Source organism: Lissotriton vulgaris, chromosome 1_2 (genome assembly GCF_964263255.1).
Source record: "Lissotriton vulgaris chromosome 1_2, aLisVul1.2, whole genome shotgun sequence".
NCBI classification, from domain to species: Eukaryota; Metazoa; Chordata; class Amphibia; order Caudata; family Salamandridae; genus Lissotriton; species Lissotriton vulgaris.
Genome location: NC_141686.1, coordinates 188,120,384 through 188,146,003, shown reverse-complemented (window position 1 = coordinate 188,146,003; position 25,620 = coordinate 188,120,384).

Below are 25,620 nucleotides of genomic sequence, written 5' to 3'. Positions count from 1 at the left end.
TTGTGCTTCAAAAGTGCAATTATTATTGACGATTAAAATGCTCAATAAGGGTGAGCCAGCAGTTTTCTGTTCTGCTGTCACTTGTAACAAGAGCCTGACTAGGAAGAAGAATCCTTACTTGAACAAAAGTGCAAACCATTGACAACTAGAGACCCCCATTTCTAACGTGCACTTTTTTAAGAACATTGGATCTGGTTTGGTAACTGGGTTTAAAGCTCTGTTCATACTTATACCATAATTTATCTTTTCTTTATTCTACAACCATTTTTTCCCACCATCCTTCTGCTTGTTTGCTGTGGTATTGCCATCTTTCTCCTGATCCAACAAGGAAAACGACAACATGGAGTAGATGTATCCAGCTGAGCAAAGATGTAGAGAAACGCTTGCATGCTATTTGGAACATGCTTGGCTTTCCAAACTCATTGAAAACTAGATGGTGCCTTATCATAAAACAGATGTTTTCAAAGTGAGACTGGTGAATGAACTTTCCAGCTGTAATCATCATGGATCTACATACTGAGCTGCCACCAGTGGCTTTCCTAAGCGTGGAAGCTTTCCAGCAACCATCACAATCCCAACAGAGACAATGTCGGGCAATGCTTTTGTCACTACAGCAAGATACTCATTATGATGAATCAGTATCACCAGTGTCACTTTTTGTCAAGCTTCCTGAGACCTGGCTCACCTCACTGTTGTCATTTGAGCTTCTTAATGAAGAACTTTCACCATTGTTAAGTGATTTGTAACTGCAACTGCTTCCTTTTCCATCTACTTCAAAGCCAAGACCACGTGCATGCATTTACTACATTTCTTCATGATCATACATATAGGGGCCGATTCGATTTCGGAAACTAATCCGTATGACTATTCGTAGCCGTTTCCCTACGATTTATAGTAATCCGTCAGAATCGCGTAGTACAATCCATAGTTCAAAAATCCATCCGAATCCTTGCTCACGTACAAAAAACAAGGGAATATCCGTACGACATACACCCTTACAGTGAACCGTACGATTTGTAAACATGCCATACGACCGGCCAAGTACGATCTGGACCGGGGACTGTGTACACGATACGTACGGTAAACGTCACGTATAGGCAATTCATACAGGGAGCTACACAGTAACATACTCATCATACCCCTAAGTTCGAGGGGTGTACGCACGAGGTGTAGGCACCGTACACCTACGTCCTTGGGGGTTACGGACCTCACCCCTAGGCACCGTACAACGACATTCATGAGGTGTACTCACGGGGACATACACACCGTACCCCTGAAATCCAGGGGTGTACGCACCGTACACCGATGCACTGTACCCCTGCAATCATGGGGTGTACCCACTGTACCCGGGGGGGGCCCGTCCCGTATGCATTACCAAGCGAAATCAGCTTTTCCGGACATTTTCAGCTCCCGTGAAAAAAAAGAGTCGTACAGAGTGGTGTCCACATGAATCGTACTTGCTGGGTCATAAGAAACTGCTGCCATCCGTACGAACATCGCGTACTGCGTGTTCCGAGTGCGATCGGATTATTAAATCGTACGGTCTTTTGTACGATTTGTACGGAAAACTGCATTGTGTACACATTGTACTACATTGTACTTACAGGGACGGTTCGGGATATGATTTGTACGGGAAAAACGCTCCATACGGCGATTCAGACTGGATTTTATCGAATCGGAATCAGCCCCATAGTGTGTGAACCTAATGTAACAGAAATCTCCTTGGCTTATGACTAAAAGAGTAACTCATGATTCAACACGAAATGTGAACATATGTGCAGGATAAAGGTTATGTGGTAAAGAAGCAAAGTTTCAAGCAACTCTTTTTTTTAATTTATCATATTTAGTATTGTGCCTGGCCTGTTTAATCGAAAAACACATCGCTCTTAATATACATCATGCTATAATATGTTTTTATAGTAATGCTTGTTATACTCTTTTTACAGTCTTTAATACAATGTAAGGTTTAAAATTGCTCTTCTTAAATGCTTGAAATATAAATGTTTGAGAAAGCGTATTTACTAGAAGCTCACTGTGTTATTATGTACTGCTATTTCATGTTATCATAGCTCCTATGTAGCCTTCCATATATTCATGTTTACTTTTATGAAGCTTTCCATATATTCCTCTTTTTGACATTGTCTTAGATATAGAATATCATATATTTATTTTCGGAGAGCATGGGTTTCCCTGCAAAATAAAATACAATCCTTAGCCATTTATTTGTCAGATTCATAAATAAAGTCAGGAATGATGTAAAGATCCTAAGGTCAGGATCCATTCGGAGCAGGCTGAGGCTCCATTTTCCTGTTTTCTGCTTGGTCATCAGTCTATTTACCTTTGGCATGAATGCTGCCTGTTCTTATATTTTGAAGAACCAGGTAAGGTGTTAAACGAGCAAGAAAGTGACATTGATAAGACACCTAAAACATCACCTAATATAACATCAGTCTGGTGCAAACGTCTTATTATCTGTACTTCAAGGTGAATAATAGCAATAACATAAACAATGTAGTCTGAAATGATGTGTATTTAGCATACTTCTTTATACAAATGCGACTAAGACTACTATATTGATTATGTCAGAAATTCATTAGGAGATCCTCACATCTGATATGAGAGATTCGTCACCCAAAATTATCACACAAGATACTGCCAGAGGATCCTGACAGAGACTGTAGCAGCATCATTTCTCAAGTAAAGAGCTGATACCGATTCAAATCTGAGAGAAGAGGAGCTACGCTGCTTTTTTGTTTTACTTTGTAGGGAACACCGACTCCCAGCTACATATAACTACACTTACTTGCTGTACACAGGTATGCAGTGCACTGGTTCCTTCTATAACACTCTAGATGCAAGTCAGAGTACTCTACACTCTCATAGAATAGCCCATAGATGTAGGGTCAGGATGTTTTGTTGTCGAATTATATTTTCAATATGGTAGAAATGTTCATCTTATTTTCACTTGTACCAACATGTACTAGTTCTGTTTTAATAATATTCGGTGTTGGATTAAACCCCTTTAATGTTTAAAGTTCCTTTCTCTTAGTGCAGTGCTTGTGTGTGATATTGTAAAGTAATACATTTTGTTTGAATTACCACTGTACCCCTGAAACCTTTGTAAGGGACTGTTAGTAACTCAGAAAGCACTGACACGACATCAACTATGTACTAAGTGAGTTTATGTGGGACTGGAATAACTTGCTTTTTTACATTTAAGTGCTGATGGACTGAATTAAGTTCAGGCCTCTGGGGGTGTAAAAACAAAGCTTTCAGAGCTAAGCCAGAGTTTTAGTTTACGCAACATCACTTGCTGGTAAAGTTTTACTAGCCAGTAAAATGGGTTTAGAAATGGTTACCATTTCACAGTTTGCAAGTGGTGGGTTTTGGGTGTTTCTTCCACATTGCAAATCTGTACTGTATCTATCAATGGTTTATGACCCTAATTGCAATGGCAGAGTTACTGCCTCCTATGTTGGGGTGGTAACTGATTCACAAAGTGAAACGGGTAATCAGGGTTGCAACTTTGGGGCGAAGGCATGAACAATAGTTCAGGGGACCACTGGCAACTTTCAAAGAAATCTTTAAAAATGTTAAACTTTTCATTTATTTAACACAAAAGCAGCTCTCCTTCCTGATGGCCACCATCTCTGTGATTGTAGTCAATAATAAAGGGCTGCAACTTGTGACCTGCCCAATTAATACTCTTACATGGGTTCTCAACTATCCCTTAATATTCCCTACTGTGCCAACCAACCTATTAGCACATATTAGATACTGGTTACAAATAGTCTGTTCGGAATATATGACCACATTCTGTGAGCAGTATCTTAGTGCATTTGGGCCCATGTATTTTAAAAAATCTCCTGTAAACTAGGTTAACATGCCACATTATCCCGAAGAATGAAGGTGGCCTTGGAGGTGAATATTTACATTACAAGCTAACGATCCAGCATCCTGGTCTGAAGGAACCAAATTAAGTCATGCATTTGATACAGACTGGGTTTTCTTACTACTTTAAGAACAGAGGAAAAACCTGACAGTGAGAGGCATGTCTCAACCATTGTACATTACAGGCATAGATGTGGCCAGTGTTCATCCCATTCACAGGCTTTTCTGCTCAGCTATTTAGAACTGGGCTCCCACTCAATACAATAAACAACACACATTTTCTGGGGAACACTTTCGTTCAGGTTTCAGCATGAACAGGAGCCTTGCTACACTTCTTCAGTTACCTCATTTTCTGACCACATCATTGGTCAACCATGCTTGTTCCATTGCTTGAATTCATACAGCTAGTATCCAACAGGGAAATATGGACATATATAGTATAAAGGTCAGATCTCAAAAATCATGTCCTGTGGTCCACTAGAGGTGTGTGCATTTGTCCCAAGTGAAGAAAACTGATGTCATGTTACACCTGGATTTCTAATCTACTTGTACAAATGCTCTAAGTCCCTCGTCCTTGACCCACTCATCACTCATGAGGTATTCCAACAGACAGGAAACAAAACAGGAAACGCTTTTAGGCTCCACCCCCCCTCCTGCTAGGTGCTATATCATACCTAACCACCAGAAGCACATCCTGTTTTGTTTCCTGTTGGTGGTTTACTTGATGGGAGACGCTGAGGTGAGTGCCGGGCACTTACCTGCTTCATTTGTCCTTTGGATCCTCCTCTGCTGGGCTCTGGGAGGCTCCCGTGGTCCGTCGTGGGATTCCTTGGAGTGGGGCTGCTGGGCTTCCCTGTCTCCTCCTGGGCTCAGGAGACCAGTGCTGCTTGGCTTCGTGGGTCTTCCTGTTTTCTTCCTGCCCGGTTTTTGATCGTGCTGGGCAGATTGGAGGCGGTGTCCTGATTCTGGTCCTGCTGCGCGGCGGAGCACAGGTAGGAGTGTGGGGCGGTAACGCTGGGTCGTCTCTTGGGCACGCTTCGGCGAGTGTGTCACTCGCAGCCTTGCCTAGCTGAGGTGTGGGGGCCCGGGTGTCAGCTCGTCTGTGATTGCTGGCGTCTTAGACTTGCTCGCGCTTCCGCGTTGCAGCTTCACGGCGAGGGCTACATGTCATTAAATGGGTGCCCAGGTGGGCTCCAGGCGCGCCAGTCTTTGGAGGTGATTTCTGGCAGAGAGATGTATTTACGGCCTGCGCTGGCTGTTTGACCACGGTTTCGCTTTGGTCCCGCCCCTCCTCATTGGGTTTAATTTTCGGCCTCGTTGGTGATTGGCCCGGGCCGGGACTTGCCTCTTAGGTTGTTTTAAGTGTGGGGGATTGGTCGTTTTTTGTACTCTTGTCGGCCTCTGCATTTCTTTCTCCCTGGGGGGCTAATTGGTTGGGTGTGGTTTAGGCGCGTTCCACTTGAGGCGTGGGTTGCTTATCATGGTTTGTCTCTTGATGAGATCTGTCGGGCTGGGACTCTGAGTCTACGTGTGTGAGACACTACCGGTTGAATTGTGCCCTTTCTGACCGGACCAATTTTGGTCGTGGGGTGTTGCAGGCTGTGGGGGTTCCCCCCCCGCTCTGATTCTGTGTGTTTTATTAAACTTTCACTTGCTGCACTCCTTTGTGTCTGGTCTATGTTTTGCTGTATTTGGGTTGCCAAAGGCCTGGTTGGGCGTTGCTTTGGTATGCCTCATGAGTGATGACTGGGTCGAGGACGAATAGGACTAAGAGTAATGGGGATTACCCAATGTAATCAAAGCAATAAACAACACACATTTTTATGGGGAACGCTTTCGTTCAGGTTTCAGCATGAACAGGAAGCCTTGCTACACTACTTCAGTTACCTCATTTTCTGACCACATCATTGGTCAACCATGCTTGTTCCATTGCTTGAATTCATACAGCTAGTATCCAACAGGGAAATATGAACATATACTAGTATAAAGGTCAGATCTCAAACATCATGTCGTGTGGTCCACTAGAGGTGTGTGCATTTGTCCCAAGTGAAGAAAACTGATGTCATGTTACACCTGGATTTCTAATCTACTTGTACAAATGCTGTAAAAGATTAAAACTAGATACCATTTGTAATCTTACTTATGGAAGCCTTAAGGCCAAGGCGTCAAAAGCGTTGAGTGTTTTACTAAGGTTCTGATGACAAAGTGCTCCACTCCCCAGAATGAAACTCTTTGCCTACAAAGGTAAACAAACCAGACAAAACCAAATACCAGAGAGAAAGGGGAAGGGGATTGAGAGAGAGAGTGGCATACAGAATGTTTTGGTCTTCTGTAGCACTGCTATCTCAAGTGTTGCATTTTTGGGTACAGCACAGTTATGAACTGAGGCTCTCTTGTAGCTATAAGCTGGAATCTCAGCAGAGGGAGAATAACCATGGTGTGGATGTGATACAGTGAATGAACTATACAGCAAGCGGAATACCAATGCAATACTGAACATTGCCAGGCAGCTTCCTTAAGCTAACAGGCTGTGTAAATAGTGCTGCTACCTGTCATGAGCCGGCCGACCTACCCTTGACCTTGCTTAGCTTGATACTCATAGCCCCCCAGCCACCAAAAGTGAGTGCACCCAAGTCTTAAAGGAGCTCCTCAAAGGTCTTCTTGTAACAGCCCCCAAATCAGTCATTCCTTTCTGATTCCCAATAATAGGCATGTATCATGAGTTTATGTGGGTGCATGTTTTAAATCTTGTCCTCAACCAATTATGGGATTGTAGGGGAGTAATAGATGCATAGATGAAAGCACTTTTCTCAGTAACTGACACATTATTGCTGGGTTATACAATTTTATTTTTCCAATTATAGTTTTCTCAGGCTGACAGGATCACTTTAAAATGGTCAAACTCTTTATGCCTCTTTGAATGTTTGCTCTAAACATTATGATAATGCCTTTTTGCACAGTTGTGTCAATGTTTGCTCTAAGCACATTGATAATGTTGCTCCGTAACTCTGGCATGTTGATATGAGATGACAAACCGTCTTAAAATGTTTACACTGTTTATGCCTCATTGCACAGCAAGCCCTCAATACCTGCATGTTACACTGTCTGAATGATTCTCTGTGAGCTCAGAATTACATATTTGGCCCGATTCACAGAATGAATTTAAGACTCAATCCTAATCTTACTACTATTTTGGCATTCACAGAATGCACTTACTACTTTTGGCATTCACAGAATGAACTTAAGACTCAATCCTAAACGTACTACTATTTTGGCATTCACAGAATGAACTTACTACTTTTGGTATTCACAGAAGTTAGGATTTTGTTTTAAGTTAGTCTTAAAACAGACTTAAGACAGACTTAAGACAAAATCCTAACTTCTATGAATACCAAAAGTAGTAAGTTCATTCTGTGAATGCCAAAAGTAGTAAGTGCATTCTGCGAATATCAAAATAGTAGTACGTTTAGGATTGAGTCTTAAGTTCATTCTGTGATTCAGGCCCATTCTATTTATTTATTTTATACGGTACTCTCTGCATGATCTCCCTGTGCACACGTACATGATATATGAACGCCCATGACTTTAAAATTGTCAAAACTCAAACATTGTTACCCCATTGTTTAAGCAATGTATTCACCTAGTATGATTCACTGGTTTATAGCCAGGGTGAGGCGGAGACTCCTTGATTTTTAGCCTCTCTGTCCTTGTATGGCATGTTTTTAGATTCGGTACTGCGCACCTTTGTATGACACATTGGTGCTTAAAAATCACAGATTTACTGATTTTTAAATGTATTTCAATGATGACTAGGTTGGGGAGTTTTTTCATGTTTATGGTTTTTATTGACTAATAAACAAAATTTGAATTGAAAAAACAATTGGTAGCCTGTGAGATAACTACAGAGGAATACGTTCAAGCATACGGGCTTGATGGCTACTCATGAAGGTCAGATAGGAAAACAACATTTTAATGCTTTTTAATAGAATAGCCATAAAACCTAATCACTTAAAATCTTCAATTTAGTCCATGGGGCCTTCATTGGGCTGTGGGTGCTGTTGGTCTATTAAAGTGGTGAAAACCATGGTTCATTGGTGGTACGGGGGCAAAAGCTGAGTTGAGTGTGTGTTTAGGCACTGCATTGTGCCCTTGTTCCTCTTGGGATCAGAGGGAGCCCACAGTGGTGAAATTGCTATCTTTGTCCTGAGGAACCAAGACAGAAAATAATGATGCTCCATGGTAATTGTATTAATAGTGCCCCTCTTATAACAAGAAGTACTTAAAAATCAACTTTTTGCAGCAATGTTTGTGGCGTTTTGTTTTTGGGCTGCTTGATGTTGTGCTCTGTTTATAAAGTCAGATTTGCTTTGGGGCCTGATAGGATATATTATAGGGAATTCTCTTGGATTTTTTCGGGCATGGGGCCTCATTAACCAGCCCATTGCGCTGCCGCGGCACCAGCAGCGCAATGGGTTTGCCCATAGTTACAATGCCATGTAAAGTCACCCTGCGTGACTTTTCATGGCCTTGTAAATATGAGCCCCTTTCACGTATTACTCTGTGTGAAAGGGACTTTCCATGGGTTTTGCTGTGCTTGTTCCCAAGTAACATCCATTGAACCTGACCAACGCCCAAATATAAAACGTTCTGTAAAGCTGGGAATGTGTCCAAATCCTATGCCTCCACATTGGAGGCATAGGAGAGGCACAACCACATAAACAGTATCTTTATTTCTCCTCATTTGTTCCTCTGTCTATGCGTGCTGCATTCTACAGCATGCATAAAAAGAGGAAAATGCCATCAATGATTGCTTTTGTGCAGGAAGGTGTCATTTCATCCCCACATTGCAGGCACCCATGCCACATGACTAAAAGGTTGTCTGCGTTAGCGCATGGCTGATGTTTGTGCACGGGTGCAGGAGTGAATGACAGGAATGTGCCTTATCTTGTAGATAAGTTGCATTCCAGCCCTTTTATTTTGATGCACAGCAGCACAACAGGAAGTCTTGCTGCACTGTCGAGCGTCAAACTATTGTAATGAGGCCCTTGGTAAGTAACTATTTGGGTTGAAGAGCCTTAGATATTTGTCTAATTCAGTTATCAGGCTTGTTTTGATATTTAGCACCTGCTGTTTTGTAATGAAGTAAAAGGTAGATATTTCTCTGATTACTAATACTCATTTTACCAAACTTGCAAAAATGTAAAGATTGTAGTAACTTGTTCCGATTCAAACTCTTGACCTTCCAATGTTGCACAAAGGTAGATCTTTGTTAGTGCACTCATAGCTTGTCTTCTTAGTCCCTTTGGTGAAGTCCTAAATACCACTCTCTTCTGTTGCTTTTTCAAGAAATTCTTCTTAGACCCACAACATGTTCAAGGCTTAGCTGTGATGTTTCGTACTGTGGGTTCATCAGTAGTCTAAAACCTCATTCCTTCAAGGCAATTCTTTATCACTCTGTTAGCCGGTCACAGATCTAGTAGATTTTAGGGAAGTTCCTGTGGCATCTTGTGACACGACTGAAATGTTGAGACTTAAAAGACTGATGGATGGGAATATGTTTGCAAGAGGTGCTGTGGAAGGATTTGAGGAATAGGAGAGATGGTGGCCCCCCAAAATGCTAAACCTATCGGTGACTGTATGAAGGCAATGATCGCAGATTCAGCAGTACACTGATTAATACAATGATCGGTATACTGTGATCCAGATCCAAATGTAGGTGCAGTGGTCTAAGTAGGCAATGACTTACAACCATGAACTTTGGTATCCATTGTTTTACTCGCTATAGAAAAAACCAAGCGCCAAGGTTAAGCAGAGATGAACTGCAGCAGTGTTTGAGGATGACAGTATACAATAATCTGTATACTGTGATCCAGATCCAAATGTAGGTGCAGTGGTCTAAGTAGGCAATGACTTGCAACCATGAACTTTGGTATCCATTGTTTTACCCGCTATAGGAAAACCAAGTGCTGAGGTTAAGCAGAGGTAAACTGCAGCAGTGTTTGTGGATCACAGTATAGAATGATCTGTATACTGTGATCCAGATCCAAATGTAGGTGCAGTGGTCTAAGTAGACAATGACTTGCAACCATGAACTTTGGTATCCATTGTTTTACCCGCTATAGGAAAAACCAAGCGCCGAGGTTAAGCAGAGATGAACTGCAGCAGTGTTTGTTTTGACACAAGGAAATGAAACCAGTTATATTGAAGACGTTTAGCTGAAGGATGTGCCAGAACTTGGGAAAGAGTGTGACCTTTTAAACTGTGGGTAGTGGTGCAGGGAGCTAGTACTCGATTTCCAGCAAATTTGACATACAAAAAATATAACAATAACGATTGTCTGCTAAAACATTTCTCTGTGTGTCTGTGCAGGAAACTGGCTCTGTATATACTATACCAAAGTAAGGTATAGTGTGGACAGAGGTAAGTGGATCCCCAAAGGTAGGAAGAGGTGAAAGTAGATATTACCTATTTGTGGTAGTGTTGATGAGCAGTAAGGCCTTATCAGAGGGTAGAGCTAAACCTTTATTGTACACACTCCAAGCCAGGCCTGGTACAGGCAAGAATAAAAATACTTTGCACCCATATACAATTTAAATACAGTTTGGATGCAATGATTTTGTTTACAGTAGAATTACTTGGTATTTGCAAATAATCAGACTTACTGTACAATTAACTTTTCCTACGCAGCCAGGTATCTCTAGATGTCAGACTGGTGCATGTCCTGAGGGAAGGAAAGAGGAGGTAATGCGTTTGGCAAACTCAACACAGGCTTACAGTTTACTCACGAGCCACATTTAGTTCTTAGAAGGCAGAACCTTGTTTGCGGGTTTGTGGGTGAGATTCGGTTAAAGGAGCACTCGAGTCACACCACCAGCGGCACAGAGGTGGCCGGGTGCAGAGTGCAGGGACCACACGTTAGCCAATGGGCTAAGCATGGTCATGGGCTTGGGGGACTGTGGCAGGCAGGCCACCAGATTGGGCAAACAAGAACTCCTTGGGTTGAGGTCAGCACTGAGGCCAAATGGCCAACACAAGAACTACAGTAGGCCGGATGTAGGATGCGTTTTTTGCTGAAGCTGCAGACTCGGTCGGGGGTCCCTTGGGGTCAGTCAGCGGCTGATGAGGTGAATGAAGTGTTTGGGAGTAGTTCTCTTGTGACTGTGGTGTTCAGAGACGGAGTCGGTTGGACAGTCGCGGTTAGTCTTTCTGGACCGCTTTGGTTATGAAGCTGGTCAAGAGGTTGTCTTCAGTCGCGGTTGAATGAGATCCGCTAGTTCTTGGCTGCAGGATGGGTTTAAGAGCTTGCTGGGGTTCAGGGATCCAGGCGAGGATCACTGTCAGGACCTCCTTAAGGTGTTGGTTCACTCTGGTTCGGAGCGCTGGGATCCAGAGTGATGGATAATTAACGGAGTCGGCCGGAGTCAGAGTCGGTTACATTTGAGCAAGTCCCGTGCTCATGGGAGACAAAGTCCTTTTTAGCTGCAATGCAAGGCAGGTTCTCTGGGATTTCAAGGACAACTGGCTGCAGGACACACTGAGGATCTGTTGGAGGTGTCAGAGGTCGGTACAGGTCGGTAGGGCTGGGGCCATGTCAGTTGGTGTCCTTCTTTTTTTTTTCTCTGCACGGCTGCTCGGTCCTTCTTCTTCTTGCTTCTTATTTTTGGCTCTGGTCTGAGGAGGCAAGGTGCAGGGTTGCCCATAAAATACTAAATTTAGGGGTGTTTCAGATAGGAACAGGTTGGGACCGATAAGTCCCTTCCTTGGGGTGGGTACACCCCCTATTATGCCACCCTCATGTGGGACTGAGAGTTGTGCTTCACCTCTCATCCCCCACCAGTCACACCTCTCTTCCTAACTTGGTTTTAACACTGATTCTCCCACACAAATTAGGGGTCATGACCAGTGGGGGCCACTTGCTGGGTGTGGCAAATGGCCGGGGTAGCCTACAGGGGTGGCAGGCCTTTGAAGCTTCCCCTTCATGGACCTCGCCCATCCCGGGTAAGAGGTTTGGCACCTCGTCCCAGGATGAGCTTTGTTTCAGGAATCGAGAGTGGCAGGCTGTCAACCCAGGGGTCCAGAAACATGTCTGGTGGTGGCAGCTGGTGAACAGCCACTCTGCCAGGACACTAGATTTAGGTCATTTTTCAGGGAGCATCAATACACAATAAGAAGCCCTGTGAGTGCATTTTTAATTAAATCCCACACTGGCATCAGTTCAGTATCAATCTTTCCAGTTTTCAGTAAGGCAATGTTGCTGTGGAGTTCGTAACAAACTCCCTTAGCAAATACTTGTTATGTCATTACTGCACTCACATTATCTAATAATGGACTTAGACACTGTATGGGTACATGGAGTATGCACCTGTACCCTCACCACTGGTATAGTACACTTAGCTAGAGGGGTGGCTTACCTATGCTAGGGCAGTGGATTGTAGACGTGGCACACAGGGATGTGGGCAATGTTGATGCCTCACTTTTGTTCTACACTAAAAAACACGCAGCCTGCAATGTTAGTGTGTGTGTGTAAAGGTATAGAGTCTCTAAGGGTGGCACAACAAGGGCTGCAGCCTTGAGTAGCCTTTCCTTGTCATAAGTGCCCTTTGGACCTAGGGTACCATTTACAAGGTACTTACATGTGGCAGAGAGTTGCCAATTGGGTTTTGCAACAGTAAGTTTTTAGGGAAAGAACATAGGCCCTGGGTATCTGGTTGGCAGAAACCCAGGGCACACTTATTCAAAGTACATCGACATCAGGCAAAAAGTGGAGGCGACCATGCGAAAAGGGGCACGGTGTGGTTCTCACATCCATTCTCACACTGCAAGGCAATGCTTCTTTTTGTACACACACCAATGCCTATATAACAGCTTTATTGTGAGACATCAAGGAAATGTCAGTTTGGGATTTAGGAAAATCTTCCTCATCACGGAGAAAGCTTACAGTCTTGTGGAGAGGAAGTAATGGCCAAAAGGGGTCATTGTACTGTTAGGCTTAAGTACTTAGGAATAGAAGGCATTTTGTATTCCAGGAAGTGCAAATAAATGGTCACTTGAACTTCTATTTGCAGGTCATAAACTCTGGAACTGGCCTTACCTCACCTGACTGATTTATGTAACACAGCTGTCATTGCCTATACAAAATGAACAGTGATTAAATGTATGTTCTGGTTAAGGAGCAGGGGATTGAGCAAAGAAGGAGGAAGTAGTTACAGGTAGTACCTAGGAATGTAAATACAAGAGGGCATAAAGACCTGAAGATCAAATGAGCTCTGATACAAAGGGTTGCTCAGCTCTTCTGAAGTCAGCACTACTTAGGCAACTCGGTAAGTCTGTCGTCTTTGTGGGAGTGTGGCCATCAGGCTATGTGTCTGCATGTGTGACTTTTAAACAGAACCAGGGCTAAAAACCAATCCACAAAACCCATTATCTTTTTTACTAAGAGTACTACAAGACTGCTTGGTATGGCCTGTTAAACCGCATAGTGGGATACATTTTGGTCCTGGCCTTGCTGGTCTGCTCCAGTAGGAAAACTCCATCCGTGAAAAGAACTTGACTTTAAATTGTCATGTATTTACACAAACCTTAGCAAATGTTCACCAGTGTTTCAGGAATGGTCTCCGTTCGTAAGACAAAAAAGACTGTCATGTTTTATTGCAAAACAGAATTGTTTGGGGCTGTGAAATCGATGTGAACTGAAGGGATAAGGAGTGATACATGAGGAAATGGTCCTGAAGGATGAGGAATGAGGAGTAAGTACTCAGCACGAAGAGTGATGGATGGGGAGTGATAAGGGATGAGGCATAAGGACTCAGGGATGTGAAATGATGGATAATCATTAAGGAATGTGGGGTGAGGAGTGACAACTGAGAAATGAGGGATAAGGAATGAGGGTTAAGGAAAGAGGAGTGAATGATGATGGATGAGGATGACTTAATACTGATGCTGTGCCAGACTCTACAACAGCAAAATGTATATGTATATCACTCACTCGAAGCTTACCACTATTGGCTCTCCTCGTCAGAGGGTTTATAAGCATCATTAACATGCATTTCAACTCTGACTAGATTTTATTCTGGAAAGGTATTTGGAAAAACACTGTTCCCAATGTGACAGAGAACCATCTCAACCAAGACCATCAAACTCATTTACAGGTGGGCAGGCCTCATGTATTCCACCAACAAACCCCCTGCTGGCTCCATCAATGGAATACTTTTTCCAATGGCCTGGTGGAGTAGAGGCAATATGATAGGGCTGATGTGGTTAAATCAACCAGCTCCTGTGGCCAGACAGTCACCAGCATTCAGTGAGGCTTTCATGGGTGCTTGGGGAGTTTTTGGTATCCTGTTTAGAATAGCGATCTGGCAGTCAAATTTACCAAGGGCCAACAATTAAATGACATCATTTGATGCCTTGCTCAGGAAGGACAGGTTAGATCCCATGGATAAGGTGTGGGTGGTAGTTTGGATTTTTCACAGCAAGGTTAATCAGGACATTAACATTCATCCTCCTTCTCAGAGTGAAACGAAAGGATTTGACATGCTTAGCGATTGAAGCCGCCAATCAAGGAGATCTTTCCAATCGACTCCCTCTTGAGTAGGCATGATACTTGCATTTAGAGCTACAAGTTTTGATTGAGCACAGTTCGTCTGAATCCCAGGCAATATTTTGGTGTGAGAATGGGGATGGTCTGTATCGTAGGATATGCATTAAATGTCATAAACATTGAATAATTCCCCACAGCCCACGCGGACCCCGAAAAACCTTCTTTGATATATATATCTAACTTTATGAAAAATGAAATTTAAGATGTTTATCGCTGACAATACTTTATCATAAAGTCTCAGTGTAGTTTGTTAGTGATGTATTTTGCTTCTGAATGCTCTAGAAGAAGTGTTGAATAAACTGTAACATAGCCTTGAAATGCTCAACCCGTTGTCATGGAAGAAAGGTAGCCTGTGTACAAAAAAATGCAGCCTGATAAGTGCATCATCACTTATTTCCAAAATGGGCAGAGATACCACCAAATAAGACAGATAAAGGTTATAAAGTTCAAATATACTTAGGAAAAGTAGTTTCCCCCATTGTACACTTGCAACATTTATAAAGTTCAATATTTTTTTTCAAAGTAGTAAATTGGAATTCGGAAAGATGATCAAGGAAATTTTTAATAGTCACAGCTTTACATGAACATTCTTGAAATTCTTTTTGAATTCTAAAATATCCCAATGTACTCAAACACAAACTTAAGCCTAGAGGAGTACTTTTTAGATTTTTTAAAAGAGCAAGCAGAGTTTTGATTTCTAAGCTGAAGTCTTGTTTCCTAGATGTGAGCCCAACTTCAATTCTCAGGATGCTTGTTTCCGGTTCAGGGAAGACCTGGCTTGGCAGCTCGGGCTGGATTGTCCCCATGAGGCACAGGGTCAAGACTAATTTGCATATAGCTGGGTCTGAACTGAGGTGGCGAAGTGAGCTAAAGAACGATGATGGATTCAACCCAGATCTGATACTGGGGGTGGTGTCTGAAAAGTTATGTTTCAGGGCTCTGCCCATCATCTCCTCGTGTTTGCTTTGTTTGTCTTAAAATGGCAGGCTTTGCCTAGATGTAGTTCCCTTGGTCACTTTGCCACTGGATTCAAGCTAGCCTGGCTGATGAGGGGTGTTACCCCGAAACCGGTCCCAGGATGCTTTTTCTAGGTCAGGGAAGACCTGGTTTGGCAGTTCGGGCTGGGTTGTTCCCGTGAGGCACGGGTTCCCGTGCTCTCCATGCCACTGGAGTCAAGCTATCCTAGCTGATGAGGGGTGAAACCCCGAAACCATTCCTAGGATGCTTGTTTCCAGTCCAGGGAGGACCTGGCCTGGCCGTTCGGGCTGGACTGTTCCAATTGAGTGTGGGTCAAGACTGATTTGCATAAGGCTGGGTTCAAACTGGAATGGCATGGGGAGCAAAAAATGATGGATTTAGGCCCAGATCTCTGTACTGGGGTGAATGCATGACATTATTCTGCATTCTGTCCATCATTTGTTCTTTTTAAACTTCTTCAATTCAGAGCATCAATCACATGTGGTGTCAAATGCATATCTCTGAGTGTGCATACACCGTAATAATACTAGTCTTCTGGGACTAGTTTTCATGCTCCTAACATTACAATCCAACCTACCCACCATCTCCCTAGGTCCAACCAGCTAAACCCTAATCAACGCCAAGGGGAAAATGCATTATTGTTTAGTACAAAGCAGCACAGTAACTAAAGTTGAAAGAGGGTGGAGCAGTGCAGAGCCATATTTATTAAACACGTGACCTGCTGCTCAAGTCATATCCTGTGATGGTTCACTATAAATGCTGCCATGTGCTATGCACACCCTTTAAATCATGGTGCAGAGGTGTATGCTTGCTCTCCAGCATAGGATATATACAGGAAGTTTACCCTTCCAGTACAAAATCCTATGCATAAACACATTTGGAAACATTCCACACATTGGATGTGTGCTATTCAGTGCAACACCACTGCAATGTGTGGAATGTTTCACACAATGAAAACATTTCTCCTGGTTAGCTCCTGATTCAAGGAGGCATTAGTTTATAACAAGAAAACCCGGTCCTCCTTCTTTCTGCTTTGTGTGTTTTCTCTGTCTTGCTATCAATAAATGTCTGATGCAGTAGCATAAGTGCCTGTCCCCAAAAATAAGCGCCCATGGCTCCTATTGGCTCCAATTAAGCACTGTTTGTGTCACTTTGCAAGACTTTGGTCCAGTGCAAATCTTTTTAAATGTTGTAACTAGAGTTCTAGGATTTAAATCTTCCTTCCAAAGCATTCCCCTAGATGCACATCACGTGGGAAAAATGTAAAGTAACCCTGGGTGTAAAACTCCGCTCCGCTCGTGGAGTTTTGGCAACTTCACCTTCCATGTAGAATGCGGAGTTGCCGTAAAACTCTGCGCTCTGCAACCAAGTTTTTTGGGGCGCGCTAGAAATGCATTTTTGCACTCGCAGGAGTGACTTACCGGGTGCCTGCGATCACCGATGGCCGCTAAATTACCAACTAATAATAAGTAACTAATTAACTAACTACCACTATCGTAGTGAAAGGAGTCTCTCTAGTCTGCATTACTTAACTTAAGTTCTCTAACCTCTCTTACATAATCTAGTCCAAGCGAGCGTAAAGTTGCAAACAAGAAAGTGCTGAGCACCTGTCTAGAAGAATAACAATCACATATTATAAGATTTTTAAATGTAACTTAACTTCATGTAAGCAGCAGCAGCAGCATTCTTGCTGTTTGGGAAAAAAATAATTGCAATAACACAGAACACACAATAGTATTAAATAATTAGCTACTCACCAAGCCCCGACCTCAACACCAAGCAGGTCCAGTAGGTCCTGCTCTCGGTCCAGGATGTTGGACCACCGGTGGGTGAGTTGGTTTTGGTTGCTCGGGCCGTAGAGCAGCAAAACACTGCCTGGCGATGCTTCTGGGTCCCATACCCAGGTCTGCCGCCTGTTGCCAGCGTTAAGGGGAGGTGGCGCTGCACAAAAAAACCCCAGAGCTGCTACCTCAACCTCAGAAAATAGGGCCAGGGCTACACCCCTTCCAAGCGACGGCTTCCACAAGTAAGTCGGCTTCTAGTCGCACTCTGCATCATCTTCTTACTCTTAGCCATGGTCCTGGGGGGTAGGGGGGGCAGAAAAGAAAATGTAGAAGTAAAAAATAAAGTTAGGAGAAGAAGTAGGGAAGTAAAAAAAAATTAAAAGCAAGTAATAGAAAAACAGTACAAAAACACAGTAAAAGTAGAACACAAACGCAAAATATACACTTAGGAGGAGAGAGGGATAGATAATAAATAAAAAAAATCAGAAAAAAGTTTTAGGAACTAAGGATTGAAAAGATATAGGGAGGTTTCAAAACAGGCCTCAGAACAATAACAAAGAGTAGAGAAACAAGATGGCCGCGCCCATTGGCAACCGCGTGGTAAAGTCTGCGTGATATTTCCCCCGAACACCCACCTGCTCGCAGAACTCCGTGTAGCGTCACAGACTTTTTTTTCCGCTTTGCGTTCTTCTGCGTAGCACTGCTACGTGAACTCTGCCCAGGCTTAATGTAAAGTTCAACAGAAGCCCAGCTCCTGCCAAAGCCTATGTGATGCCTTGAGCCAAAGCAGGGGCTTTATGATAACTTCTGAAACCAGCTTCTACCTAAAGACACAAAGGAAAGACTATTGAGAATGTTACTCAGTCGTATACGTGTGTGCACATTTAAGAGGACATGTATAGCTGTAAAGCAAAGAAGCACTGCACAGGGAAGGGACAGGGCCACTAGAGAGGAGAGTGAGCAGGACAGTACAATGAGGAAGACTATGGGGGTATGGAATGAGGAGGAAGGACATGAGAGGGAGAGCAAAGTAAAAGGGTAGTAAGTGCAGCAGCAGACAAAATGAAGGCCTTTAGTGCATGGTTTTCATGTGTAGAATTTGGGTCATATCAAAATATTAGTCAGACTACTATCATCGGCATAGTAAAAAGAGGGCAACTGCCTATTTGACCTTTATTCTGAATCCAAGCACTCAACAACTATTCTACCTTCTTGGGTAGGCACACCAACTGCATGAATGCCTTGAAAGCAGTGAGCGGCCTCACCACACAAATTCAACTCGCAAATAGAAAACCTGTATTTCACGTGTTATATTCACAATTCTATAACTGTAAAACAATACAACAAAATAAAAGCATACTAAACCAGACCAATACACATCAAATGGATGTGGACTATTGGGCATGTTTACGTGCCTTTTGCATCTAGCGACGCAAATTAAAAAGTGCGATTTTTGAAGACACGCAAGACAACTGTGCAAGGCCCTGAGTGACTCAATAAATGTCAAGTAATGCAACGTAACATCCAGGGATATTAATGCATTCCTAGATTTACCAGAAGTGGGAGACCTAGGAGTGTGTAAAAAAACAATGCCTCACTCCTGCACAAAAACAACCCTCCTTACAACACAGGCTCCCTTTCACCATGGTGCAAAGATACCTGGATTGGCACTCGGCATCCAAGAGGGCGCCAGCACAGGGGAACAGGCAGGAATCTGCTGTATCGCCTTAAATGTGGTGCATTACCACCCTTTCCCTATCACACCGAGCAGCAGAGCAAGATTACTTGCTGCGCTGCCTGGCTTGGCCACAAATATGGACCTATCTTTTTGTGTAAAAGACGAAAAAAGTTTTGAAACAATTTCAGTCCTAAGAATCATGCTAGAAATAAGATATTTCCAGACCCTCTGCTTGCATGTGCAGTAAGTGCAGAAGAAAGATAGAAAGGCTTCTTAACTAATTGAGGTGCACGTCCTAAGCATAAGAATAAAATATATTGCTCAGGAGCTAGTCGCGCGAGCGCGTCGACAAGATGGCCGCCGCCACCGGAGCTCCGTAACTTCTTCAGCCCAATGAGCTGAATTACAACGATTTCCTCACAAGGTTTGCTCAATTCTGGCAGCGCTTGCCTCCTATGCCGACCCCCTACCTTATCTGTGATTTTTAGGCGTTTTCATCCCTCTGCCTGCTTCCTGGCTCCTCTCCCCTGCCTCTGCTCTGGTTCTGACGATTTCCTCAGCACAGGGGGCGGTGCATTTACGAAGAAAGTGCCTGGCTTGGGCCTAGCCACTCCCACGGCTCACCTTAACTCTTACACTGCCTTTTTCTCAAGAGCTTCTGGAGCTTTTAATACCCTTTTCCCTCATATTAAATTTTGAGGTGGATTTTGATTATTTACATTTTTCTGACGCAAAAAGTTGTTTTTTCTCCTCAAGATGGACAACAAAAATTCTGCTAACAACAAAAGGAAGCAGCAGGTGTCTCCTCCCCCAAATAAATCTAAGGTTGTTGAAACTTCTGAACCCTCACTTACTCTGAAACTGGAAGAAATTAAAGCGCTGCGCATGAATACTGATACAATTGCAAACGAAGTGAAAAATGTTCGCAAAGATATGGCGTCCATGTCCATGAAAGTTTCTGATAATACTATTAAAATTCAGGACAATAAAACCAAACTCAACGCTTTTACACCTTTGATGGCTCAGATAGTACCAATGCATAACCAATTACTGGAATTGGAGAACCGTAATAGACAATATAATCTCCGCATTTTCAATTTGCCTGAGGAAGTTGAGGGCTCCGACTGTCGCTTGTACTTGGAATCTTTGCTGCCTGGTCTTCTAAATATCAAATTTCCGGAAAGATTTGAGGTGGACAAAGCGCATAGAGTTCCCTCACACAGGAATCCATGCCATACCAAACCCAGGCAAATGATTTTCAAGGTCTTGCGTCACCATCACTTGGTCCTCATAAGGAAAGCAGCCAGAGACATTCCTTCGCTTCTGGTAAATGGTTCCAAAATATTTATCCATCAAGACTTTGCTAAGGAAACGGTTGCTATTCGCAAGGAATTTTCCTCTCTGCGTCCACAATTGAGAAGCCTTGGTTTTAAGTATGGTCTATTTGATCCGTCTACAATGCGAGTTTGGAAAGACACCTTCTTAAAATCTTTTCATTGTCCTGAAGACTTAAGACTTTTTCTGGACCAACAAGCTTCGTCATCAATGGATACTCAAGCTCCTATTACCTGAATGCATTTAATTTGAGCATTCCTGGCGATTCTTCTTTCTTCATGGGCTCCAACGGTTTCTGGCCATGCTTGTGGAACGGGTGTGCGTCTCTGTGTCCTTATTTATGTGCCCTGTTTGTAGCTTTTTCTTCCTTTTCTGTTTCTTCCTTTTGTGTCTCTCCCTACCTATTCTGGCTTTCTACGTAGAGTTACTTTTCTTCCATGGCTGTTCTCCCTCTTCTCTTCCTTTAACTCCGTTCTTCATCCTCATTTTACTTCTTCATGGCTTCTACTCATGATGATAAAATTGTTTCTCTTAATGTTAAAGGTCTGCGACATCCAGTTAAAATAACGAAAATTTTAGACTACTTGGGTGCTTCTAAAGCTGACATATGTTTTCTTCAAGAAACACATGTTGATGACAACCTTTTACAATATATGAAAAAAAAAGTGGGTGGACATTATTGTCTCGTCACCTGCCCTTGGTCAGAAAAATGGGGTTGTGATTTTCCTTGCAAAGAGATTACACTGTCAGATTATTAATAAATTTACAGATACAGAAGGTAGATTTATTGTTGTTAAAATTCATGACTCCACCTTCTTTTTGCTTAATATCTATGGCCCCACAGCTGATGATCCTTCGTTTTGGTCTAACTTATCTACAGAAGTTCTAAAGTTGGGACAAGTTCCTTTGATTGTTGGAGGGGATTTTAATGTGATCATTGATCCACTACTTGATAGACTTTCTACTACCAAGTTTAGACCCCCTAAAGTTTTTCATGCTTTTAAATCTTTCCTTAGTACAACCAAACTGGCTGATATATGGAGACTACACTTTCCCACTGAAAAATGGTTTTCTTTTTTCTCTAATCCCCATAATTCTCATTCAAGGATTGATTATTTTTTGATTTCACCTTCCCTACTTCAGTCAGCTACAAATCCTGTTATAGGTACTATAGACATTTCAGACCATGCTTTAATTTCATTTGTCTTAAATATCTCTTCTACTTTTACTAAACAAAATAGGTGGCGTATGAACTCAAGCATTGTCCTTACTGATAAGCATAAACCTAAATTATTGCAGGCTATACAAGACTATTTTTTGTTCAACCCTGAAGATTCCACATCAATTGTCACCAGATGGGATGCATTTAAGGCCTACATTAGAGGTACCACTATTTCTATTATGGCTCATGAGAACAAACAATTTAACTCTAACATTAAGCATTTGGAAAAGCAAATTGCTAAATTTGAGCGTTTGTTTATCTCTTCTAATGACCTTCAGTACAAACTTACACTTCAAAAACTCCGCTATGAATTTAATGCCATCCTTAGTCAGAGATTAGGAGTCCAACTTACAAAATCCAATGCTAAATTTCGTTTAAATACCAATAGATCTGGAAAACTCCTTACTAACTACTTACGAATTAAAAGAGATAAGACTCAGATTACCTCAATACGAGGATCTCAAGGCAAAGTGGCTATTTCTCATAACGATATTGCGCAAGAATTTTTACGTTTTTATTCTACCCTTTATAGTAAACCTGACACCTGCCCTGATTCTTTAATCGATTCTTTTTTAAATAAGTGCAATTTACCCCATATTTCTTTATCAGATAGAACAGGTCTAGATTCACCAATTACATCTGAGGAAATTTTGCTTGCCATCAAGTCACTTCCCAAGAATAAATTCTCAGGTCCGGATGGTATCCCAGCAGAATTTTACAAAGAATTTCAATCACTTCTCCTCCCTTATTTGAATACCCTTTTCTCTCATTTTGGCTCCTCTGGTACTATCTCGGGCTCTTTTACAGACGCCTTAATCATTGTTCTGCCCAAGCCTGATAAAGATCCTACCTTGGTATCTAATTATCCCCCCATCTCCCTAATAAACCAGGATTGTAAGCTTTATGCGAAAATCCTTGCTACTAGATTAGCTCCTGTCCTCCATTCCATTATTCACCCAGATCAATCTGGTTTCATGAAAAATAGATATTCTGCTAATAATACTAGAACTCTACTACACATTATTGAACAAAGTTCTCACCTTACTTCTCCTGCGGGAGTGATGGCCTTAGATGCAGAAAAAAGCATGTGACAAGATTCACTGGCAATTTTTATTTAAAACTTTATTGTCCTTTGATTTTGGTGCCCCTTTTATTCGTATGATTTCTGCTTTATATTTTGCCCCTACTGCTCGTTTGTTTATTAATGGTCAAATTTCTAGTCAATTTCCTCTCTGTAGAGGAACTAGGCAAGGTTGTCCCCTTCCCTTTCTCCACTGTTATTTCTCTTAGGTATTGAACCTTTTCTTAATTATATTCGCCTTTGTGATCAATGATGTAACTGTTAAAACTTTAGCCTATGCAGGTGATGTTTTATTATTTATTAATAACCCTCTTTCTTCTGTTACTTCCCTATTAGACATTATTGCTCAATACTCTATGGTTTCAGGCTACAAATTGAATGTAAGCAAGACTGATTTTTTTCCTTTGAATATGTTCTGTACCTTCGGAGATGCTCCCGAACACAGATATTCTTTGGCAAACAACCAAAATTAAGTATTTGGGTATTCTATTTGCTTCATCGCTGCCAGCTACATTAAAACTTAACTCTGATTTCATAATTGACTACATTAAAAACACAACGTCCAAGTGGTCTGCCCTTCATCTCACTTGGTGGGGAAGAATGGAATGTATAAAAATGAATGTAGCGCCTAAAGTCTTTTACTCTTTAGCTATGATCCCCACCCAATTTCCTCTCAGTTTTTATAAAACTGTTGACACACCCTTATCTAAATTCCTTTGGTCTAACAAAGTCCCTCAAATTGCTTACAAAAAGTTAAAAAATCCTAAGTCCCAGGCTGGTTTTTCCCTGCCAGACTTTCACCTTTACCATAAAGCTTTTATCTTAAAGCAGAGTGCCCTTTGGTTTAATAGTTCACATATGGTAAAACCTCCAATTTGGTTGGATATTGAAGCATCCATTGTGCGGCCCTTTTCTTTACCCTTATTAATGTCGATGTCATCCACAGCGAAGGTTGTTCATCTTTCCTCTATCATTAAGTCCTCCAGATTGATAATTAAAGATTTAGGGCCATATGTAGGTGGCCAAATACCGATCGGTAACACCGAAAATGGCTCATTTTCGGTGTTACCGACAAATATGTAGCCATGTGAGATGTAGGTAATACCGAATAGGATCGATAATAACGAATCGGTAAAAACCTTCCGTCACCGAATCGGAATTACCGAAACAATGAGATCCGAATCGGTAGAAACGAATCGGTAAAACCCCCAAATATGCTATGTAGCAAACCCCGGTATTACCGAATTTGGCCAAAATCGGTGATAACGATTCACTATTTACCACGTTTCTGGAGCATGTGGTAATCAGGAGGAGTCTATATAAACACACCCAAAATGCATCGGTATGACCACAATGGCAGGCCTCTATCTCATAGCAAGGCGCCTACGGCTGAGAGCAGCAGGAATGAGGATCTGGAGACGTGAGGAGCAGGTGTACAGAGTACGCATCACTCTGTTCCAGTTGACAGACGCTGAAATCCACGAGAGATACAGATTGCACCCAGACACCATCCTGGAGCTAATACGGGACCTAACACCCTATCTGGAGCATCAGACACCAAGGGCCCACGCAATCCCCCCCCATGTCCAAGTACTCTGCTGCCTGCACCTGCTAGCATCAGGAAGTTTCCAGGGTGTGATAGCAGCAGTGGGTGGAGTATCACAGAGCTGCCTCTCCCGGATCTTCAACACCTTCCTAGACGCCATGATGGACAGAATGGAACATTACATATCCTTCCCCAGTACGCAGGTGGAGCTGCAGAGAACCAAGCTGGAGTTCTATCAAATTGCCCACTTCCCCCACGTGATCGGCTGCATCGATGGGACCCACATTCCCATCTGCCCACCTGCAGCAAGTGAATACATTTACAGGAACCGCAAATCCACCCACTCAATCAATGTGCAGGTGATCTGCAATGCCAAACACATTATCACAGACATTGTGGCCAAATACCCCGGGAGTACCCACGATGCTTACATCTTCAGGAACAGTGGCATACATACACGTCTGCTTGCTGGTGAATTTGCCGACGGACACATACTAGGTAAGTAAATGTCACACACCCTGATGTACACCCTGCCACAAGCTGTTGGTCACACCAATCAATGCCACTTACTTCTCTTCATAGGTGACAGCGCATATGCCCTCCGGCCGTATCTCCTCACACCATATCTGAACCCAACCACCCGAAGGGAGAGGAGATACAATGTGGCACATAGGAGCACACGCAACGTGGTGGAGCGCACTTTTGGTATGCTCAAAAGCAGATTCCGTTGCCTCCACAAAACAGGAGGTGCGCGTCTGTACAGCCCCTTAAAATGTTGCAAGATTATTGCTACGTGTGCAATGCTACACAATCTGGCCACCAAAAAAGGAACTGCAGTGGAACTGACTGAGTCAGAGGACGAAGACGAGGACAACCCTCAGCCAGAGCCCAGCGCGGCTGGTGCTGCAATTGAACATGATGGGAGACATAGACGGGCAGAAATAACATCACACTACTTCTGAGTGAGTAACGACACTGAGGCATTTCCAATTACATGTACAGGTGTTTATTTGGCACACCTAGAGCATTCTGAGCAATGTCCAATTGGACATGGGTTACATCACCCATCACATGCATGTGGACAGCCAGAGTCCTTCACTTCTTGCGTCCCCGTGCTGCACGTGCATGTTCCCCATCCACACTGCCTTGTGAGTTGGACCGTTCCTGTGCTGGGACAGTACGTCCACTACGCCTCCTGCACTCGGTGGGTGAGGGTGTGACGCTACCACGGCTGGAAGCCTCCTCACTGTCCCCCCCCCCCTTCCATATTTGAGGCATTAGCATTCTGCATGAGCTCTAGCACTGAGGTCATGGACACCATCCCCCTGGCCACATCCATGCTGCAATGCGACATCTTCTCCTGCATGGCGATGGACCGGCGACACATCAGTGCTGTTGTACTGGCCAGCCGGTTCACCGACGAAGTATAGTCTTGGAGTCTCACTCTCAGTCGGCGCATGCCAACGCGGTCCTGCTGCAGCTGGCTGCACAGGTTGTCCACCGAG